Raw genomic sequence first — 7,912 nt, 5'->3', positions numbered from 1 at the left:
GAAAGGTCTTCCTTTGCCGTTGCTTCACCCTCCAATGGCCGCCGCGGCCGGCGTGCTGCAGCCAGCGCACCGCGCTGATCCGATGGCAGGAGCCAGGTGCTTCTCCTGGTCTCCATGGGGTGCAGGGCCCAAGCAATTGGGCCATCCTCCACTGCACTCCCTGGCCACAGCAGAGAGCTGGCCTGGAAGAGGGGCAACTGGGACAGAATCCGGCACCCCAACTGGGACTAGAACCCGGTGTGCCAGCGCCACAAGGCGGAGGATTAGCCTAGTGAGCTGCGGCACCGGCCTACTATATCACTCTTAAAACATTTAGGGAAAGCTTCATGACATTGAATTTTACACTGATATATATATTTTTTGATATGACATCACTTGACTTTCAAAAGCCCCTGCTCAGACTGGTGGACCACAGTGATGTTTTGGGTCTTCTGAAATGTGTATCAGTGGAGATTTAAATCCAGTCATCGCCATAAGATCTGATTATTTCCTTTTCCCCAATATACAGTCACCTGGGATTTTTTTCAATGATTTATTTTATTTATTTAAAAGTCAGAATTATTGACAGAGAGAGACACACACATAGAGAAAGAGATCTTACATCTGTTTGTTCACTTTCCAAGTGGCCGTAATGTCTAGTGCTGGGCCAGACTGAAGTCAGGAGCCAGGAGCTTCTTTCAGGTCACCCACATGGTGGCAGAAGCCCAAGCACTTGGGCTATCTTCAGCTGTTTTCCCAGGCACATTAGCAGGGAGCTGGATCTGAAGTAGAGCAGCCCAGACTGGAACTAGAGCTGCCCCACCCCACCCCTATTACTGGGTTTTATGATGCAAGCTCAGCTTTTGTTTATTTGACTTAGAACTTTGCTACATATGCAGATCAGGCTACAATTCAGCAGTCTTGCTACCTATTTGACTCCCAGCAGCACCAGCCAGCTAATACCATGAGTCTCTCCAAGCCAGACTATTTTGACTGCAACTTAGACTCTGCTGCCTATTATAATCACATCCACCTTGCCCCTGCCACCTGGGATCCAATTGTTCCCCTAGAACTTAGGCTTAGTTAAGTGTCAGTAATTTCCCACCTTAATGGCTGGCATCCAGAAAAGAGCAATCACACAGGGGCCAGCGCTGTGGCGTAGCGGGTAAAGCTATCGCCTTCAGTGCCAGCAACCAATATGGGCACCAGTTCGAGTCCCAGCTGTTCTATTTCCGATCCAGCTCTCTGCTATGGCCTGGGAAAGCAGTAGAAGATGGCCCAAGTGCTTGGGCCCCTGCAACCATGTGGGAGACCCAGAGTAGGCCAGCCCTAACCATTGAGGCCATCTGGGGAGTGAACCAGCAATTGGAAGACCTTTCTCTCTTTCTCTCTGCCTCTCCTCTCTCTTTCAAATAAATAAATAAATCTTTAAAAAAAAAAAAAAGAGGAATCACACAAAATGATCAAGATCACCAATTTCTTTCTCACAGTTGTAGTAATTACATATTTTTTTAAAATTATTCTAGATCGGGCTGGCACCATGTCTTACTTGGTTAATCCTCCGCCTGCGGCGCCGGCATCCCATATGGGTGCCGGGTTCTAGTCTCGGTTGCTCCTCTTCCAGTCCAGCTCTCTGCTGTGGCCCAGGAGGGCAATGGAGGATGGCCCAAGTGCTTGGGCCCCTGCACCCACATGGGAGACCAGGAAGAAGCACCTGGCTCCTGGCTTCAGATCGGTGCAGCGCCGGCCATGACAGCCATTTGGGAAGTGAACCAACGGAAGGAAGACCTCTCTCTCCGTCTCTCTCTCTGTCTATAATGCTACCTGTCAAATAAATAAATTTTTAAAATTATTTAGAAGAATTATTCTAGATCAATTATATATTCTATGAATTTTATAGTAGGCCAGTAAAGGGGTATCACAATATCTGGATCTCAGATAATGAATCTTAAGATAGATTCAACAATTAAAACAAGTGTACCTCTGCAATAAGAGATGTTGATATTGGAAGAGGCTTTGTGTGTGTTAGTGGGGGATGGGGAGCATATGGAAGCTCTGTACTTTTTGGCTAATTTTACTGTGATTGTAAAACAGCTCTAAAAAGTAAAGCCCATTTTAAAAATTTGCATATTAGAAGAGCATTTTGGGTCTAATAGGGCTGAGAAGTTTAAGCATTGCATGTTAGAAGACATAATGGGAGGCCGGCGCTGTGGCACAGTGGGTTTAAGGCCCTGGCCTGAAGCATCAGCATCCCATATGGGCGCTGGTTCAAGTCCCTGCTACTCCACCTCCGATCCAGCTCTCTGCTGTGGTCTGGGAAAGCAGAAAATGGCCCAAGTGCTTGGGCCCCTGCACCTGCATATGAGACTTGGAAGAAGCTCCTGGCTCCTGGCTTCAGATCGGGGCAGCTCTAGCCCTTGCAGCTATTTGGGAAGTGAACCAGCGGTGGAAGACCTCTCTCCTCTCTCTGCATATCACTGCCTTTCAGATAAATAAATAAATAAATAAATATTTTTTAAAAATATTTGAGGGGCTGGCGCGATGTCACACTAGGTTAATCCTCTGCCTGCGGTGCCAGCATTGCATATGGGTGCCAGGTTCTAGTCCTGGTTGCTCCTCTTCCAGTCCAGCTCTCTGCTGTGGCCCGGAGGGCAGTGGAGGATGGCCCAAGTGCTTGTGTCCTGCACCCACATGGGAGACCAGGAGAAGCACCTGGCTTCGGATCGGTATAGCTCTGGCTGCAGTGGCCATTTGGGGTGTGAACCAACAGAAGGAAGACCTTTCTCTCTGTCTCTCTCTCTCAATGTCTGTAACTCTACCTGTCAAATAAATAAATAAATAAAATCTTAAAATAAATAAATAAATACAGCTTAAAAATATTTGAGTGAATAATGGTTGAGAATTTTCTAAATTTGTTTTCATTCTGTATTTTATTTCTGAAATATACTGTCTATCCATCCCACCCATACTAACAATGTCATTCAGGTCCTCCTTCCATTCCTTATCCACCCCAGCCCCACCTAAGTGCTCCAGGATCCCCTGCCATACTGAAATGTGTCCATTGGGTAGCAATGTGGAAACCACCCAGAGTCTTTGTGGAGAATATGGAGAACAAGAGCGCTGAGGGAGCCCCAGCAGGGCCCTCCCTGAGGGTCTTAGTCTCTTGTTTGCAGACCAGTTCAATCCCACCATCTGGATGGGCAGAGGTGAGTTCTTCCAGAACATAGGCTTTGCTCACATGCACTCCTCAAAACACCTCTGGCATGGCGAGCCTGCTGCACCTCTGACACACTACCTGTCCTGGGTGCTGTTTCCTGGGGACAACAGATTACAGTCAGCCAGGGTGGGCTCGTTGCCATCCAGAAGCTTCTTCCGAGAGATAGCCTCATCTTGGCTACTTGTCTCATCCACTTCTTCTAGGAATGGTGGGGATGTCAGGTAATTGTCTAAAACCTTTCAGAAGTCCCCTTTCACCAGATTTTCCCTAAGTTCTGGGTTTGAATTCTTGAGATAGAGAGAAAATTTGGCAAATATGTCTGCCTGAGCTGTGTTGAACTCGGGGTTCAGAGCTGCCAGCTGACAAAGCTACCTCCAGAAATTCGCCCATCTTGGCATCTGTGTGGACTTTAGTGCCCTATAGCAGGGACAGAGCTGCCCTCCTGGGCATAGCTTCCTACTGTTTCCGTCCGCCTCCTGGTGTCAACAGTGCTGACGCTGAAGAAGCCAGAGGACCATGAGCAATCTCCAGGTGAAGGGGCAGTTCCCAATCTTAGCCCCATCACTGCCAGGTTGTTTTTCCGCCAGTGACCCGGAAGCAGTCTTTGCTGGGAGCGGCGGGGCCAGGGAAGGTGGTATCACAACCAGGGATGCTCTTACCGAGACCAAGGGCTGTCCCAGCAGAGCAGCACAAGCCCTTCTCCCTGCAGAAGCAGACTCCCCACCGGCCTGGCTTCGACAGCTCTGTCCCCTTCTGTCCCTTTCTGGGCTGGATCAGGGAACCGCTGACTCACCTGCCAGCCCCATCCTGAACCTGGGGAGGGGACGGGAAGCAGGTGGGCCAGGATTTTCTAAAATTAATAACAGACACCAAACCACAGATCCGGGAAGCTCCAAGAACAACAACAAAAAAATTCTACACATAGCGAATTCTAGAACTCAACAAGAACAAACCAAACAACCCATTTAAAACAAACAAACAAACAAACAAAAATGAGCAGGGTTCAGCATTGCAGCACAGCGGGTAAAGCTACCACCTGCCACACCAGCATCTCAAATAGGCGCCAGCTCAAGTCCTGGCTGCTCCCCTTCCCACTCAGCTTCCTGCCTATGGCTTGGGAAAGCAGCAGAGGATGGCCCAAGTGCCTGGACCCCTGCATCTGCATGGGAGACCCGGATGAAGCTCCTGGCTCCTGGCTTCAGCCTGGCCCAGACCTGGCCATTGTAGCCATTTGGGGAATGAACCAGTGGATGGAAGACCTCTCTGTTTCTCCTGCTGTCTCTCTATAACTCTACCTTTCAAAAAATAAAAATAAAAAAAAACTTTTGAAAAAGATGAACAAAGAAAAAAAACAAACTATCACTGGAGACTAACCTTCAAAATTGAAGAAGAAATTAATATATTTCCACATAACAAAGCTAAGGGAGCTTGTTGCTAGTGGACTTATGCTACAAAAAGTACTGGAGAGAGCCCTGTGATGATTAATTTTATGTTCGCTTGGCTAAGTTAAAGGATACTCAGATACCTGGACAACATTATTTCTGGTTGTACTTGCTCTAGGAGAGATTAACATTCAAATCAGTAAATCGAGTAAAGAAGATCTATCCTCACCACTGTGGAGCGGCATCATTCAACCTGCTGAAAACTTGGACTAAACAAAAAGATGCCCCTTCTCCTGGTTTCAGCCCTGTCCAGCACTTGCCGTTGTGGCCATCTGGGGAGTGAACCAGCAGATGGAAGATCTCTCTGTGTAACTCTGACTTTCACAATAAATAAGTAAGTCTTTATTTATTTATTTGAAAGTAAGAGTTACACAGAGAGAGAGAAGGAGAGGTAGAGAGAGAGGTCTTCCATCCGATGGTTCACTCTCCAATTGGCTGCAACGGCCAGAGCTGCGCCAATCCAAGAGCCAGGAACCTCCTCTTGGTCCTCCCACGTGGGTGCAGGAGCCCAAGGACTTGGGCCATCTTCTACTGCTTTCCCAGGCTATATCAGGGAGCTGGATTTAAAGTGGAGCAGCCAGGGACTCGAACCGGCGTCCATTTAGGATGCTGGCATTGCAGGTGGTGGCCTTATCTGCTACAATACAGCGCCAGCCCCAGTAAATGTCTTAAAAAAAATGCTCCTTTCTGAAGCTAGCACATCCATCTTCTCCTACCCTAGGAAATCAGAGCTCCGGGTTTCTAAATCAGACAGACTCTCGGACTTCAGAGAGTGGCACAGCAGGGTCTCAGCCTCACAACTAGTCTGAATCACATTAGCTTTCCTCATTTTCCAGCTTGCAGATCCCAGATCATGGACTTTCTCAGCCTCCATAATTAAGGCAGCGAATTCCCATCATCAATGGCCTCTTATCTATCTATATGTCCTATTGATTGTGTTTCTCTTGAGAACACTAATAGAGTCTTCAGGCTATAAAGGAAGTACAGGAGAGAGTAATTCAAAACCTTAAGAAGGCTTTCACTCAGATATCCCTGAAGGTGAAGAAGGAAGCTCCTGCCCCTCCCAAAGCTGAGGCCAAAGAAAAACTTGTAGGCCAAGAAGGCAGTGCTGAAAGATGTCTGCTGCCTCAAAACAAAAACAAAAACAGCATGATCCACACGTTACCCAACTCTCAGTGGTCCAAGGCACTGTCTCTAGAGGCAGCTCAAATAACCTTGGAACAGCACCTGTAGGACAAATAAGCATGACCACTGTGCCACCGCCCACTGAATCTTCCATGAAGAAGACAGATGACAGCAAGGAGATATTCACACAATATTAATCAAAAGGAAGCTTGGCAGACACATTAATACTAATATCAGACCAAATGAGTTTGTGAGCTTTTTTTTTATTTTGTGACTTTTAAAATTTGCTTTAAATGGGTGAAATTGAACATCTTTTCCTTTAATTATTAATTATAGCCATTGCCTGTTTTCCTGCTGGACTATGGTCTTTGTACTTTTTTGTTGTTGTTGTTATTAAACTATTTAGTAGAACCAATAAGCCTTTGAATATAATGTAAATTAAAAATATGTGGCCGGTGCCTTGGCTCACTAGGCTAATCCTCCGCCTTGCGGCGACAGCACACCGGGTTCTAGTTCCAGTCGGGGCGCCAGATTCTGTCCTGGTTGCCCCTCTTCCAGGCCAGCTCTCTGCTGTGGCCAGGGAGTGCAGTGGAGGATGGCCCAAGTATTTGGGCCCTGCACCCCATGGGAGACCAGGATAAGTACCTGGCTCCTGCCATCAGATCAGCGTGGTGCGCCGGCCGCAGCGCGCCGGCCGCGGTGGCCATTGGAGGGTGAACCGACGGCAAAGGAAGACCTTTCTCTCTGTCTCTCTCTCACTGTCCACTCTGCCTGTCAAAAAAAAAAGTTATCTCAGAAATAATAAGTAATTAAAAAAAAAAAGTAGAAGAAGGGGCGGACGCTGTGGCATAGTGGGTAAAGCCACTGCCTGCAGTGCCAACATCCCATATGGGTGCCAGTTCTAGTCCTGGCTGCTCCACTTCCTATCCAGCTCTCTGCTATAGCCTGGGAAAACAGTGAAAGATGTCCCAAGCCCTTGCGCCCCTGCATCCACATGGGAGACCCAGAGGAAGCTCCTGGCTCCTGGCTTCCGATTGGCACAGCTCTAGCCATTGCAGCAAATTGTGGAGTGAACCAGTGGATGGAAGACAGACTCTCTCTCTTTCTCTCTCTCTCTCTCTCTGCCTCTCCCTCTCTCTCTGTGTAACTCCTTCAAGTAAATTAAAATAAATCTTAAAAACAAGAAAAAAAAAGGGTAAAAGAATATATACACTTTATATCTCAATACAAGTTCAAATTCAAGATACTTTTGTAAGCAATCAGATTGGCTATTTAGATTGTCCTGGGAATTTAACTATGTGAATGCAGTCCTTTTTACACTATATAACTAAAGAAAAATGAGTGTCCTTTAAGAATATTTTAAGATTAGGAAAGAGATGGGGTCAGCATTGTGGCCAGTAGTTAAAGCTGCTGCCTGTGACACCAACATCCCATAAGGGTGCCAGTTCTATTTCTGGCTGCTCCACTCCTAATTCAGCTCCCTGCTAATGGCCTGGGAAAGCAACAGATGATGGCCCAAGTGCTTGGGCCCCTGCATCCACATGGGAGACCCAGAAGAAGCTCCTGGCTCCTGGCTTCAGATCTGCCCAGCTCCAGTCATTGCAGCCATTTGGGGAGTGAATCAGAAGATGGAAGATTTCTCTCTCTCTCTGTCCCTCCCTCTCTCTCTCTCTTTGTAACTCTGCTTTTCAAATAAATAAATACATCCTTTAAAAAAAACTTTCATTGAAATATCTTCTCTTGTCTGCAGCTGATCTAGGTTTTAGAATCTACTGAGCAGAAAATTTTTTCCACTATCATTTTTCAGCCAGAATGGTTTATGCTGAACCAACTGAGTTGTCTATGTTGTTGGCAATTATTCTGCTGTTAATCATCAGTCTTCTTCAATTAGGTCACAAAAAAGATTAATTTTTTCCTCACAAATTTGGGCTTCATTTTCAATATCTATCATCATTTCTTTAAAAAAAAAAATTTAGGTCAGCACCGTGGCTCACTAGGCTAATCCTCCGCCTGCATCGCCGGCATCCCAGGTTCTAGTCCCGGTTGGGGCGCCGGATTCTGTCCCGGTTGTTCTTCTTCCAGTCCAGCTCTCTGCTGTGGCCCCGGGAAGGCAGTGGAGGATGGCCCAAGTGCTTGGGCCCTGCACCCG

General features: G+C 47.0%; 1 pseudogene; it reads right to left on the bottom strand.

The window, feature by feature from the left end:
• Window positions 1–3,226: 3,226 nt before the first annotated feature.
• Window positions 3,227–5,512, bottom strand: LOC100345585 (chloride intracellular channel protein 1 pseudogene; annotated as a pseudogene).
• Window positions 5,513–7,912: the final 2,400 nt, after the last annotated feature.

This window comes from Oryctolagus cuniculus, chromosome 9 (assembly GCF_051225735.1).
Source record: "Oryctolagus cuniculus isolate XC-2025 breed Fujian yellow rabbit chromosome 9, ASM5122573v1, whole genome shotgun sequence".
Lineage (NCBI taxonomy): Eukaryota > Metazoa > Chordata > Mammalia > Lagomorpha > Leporidae > Oryctolagus > Oryctolagus cuniculus.
The sequence above is the reverse complement of the archived record's forward strand: the minus strand, read 5'-3'. Positions and strand labels throughout refer to the sequence as shown.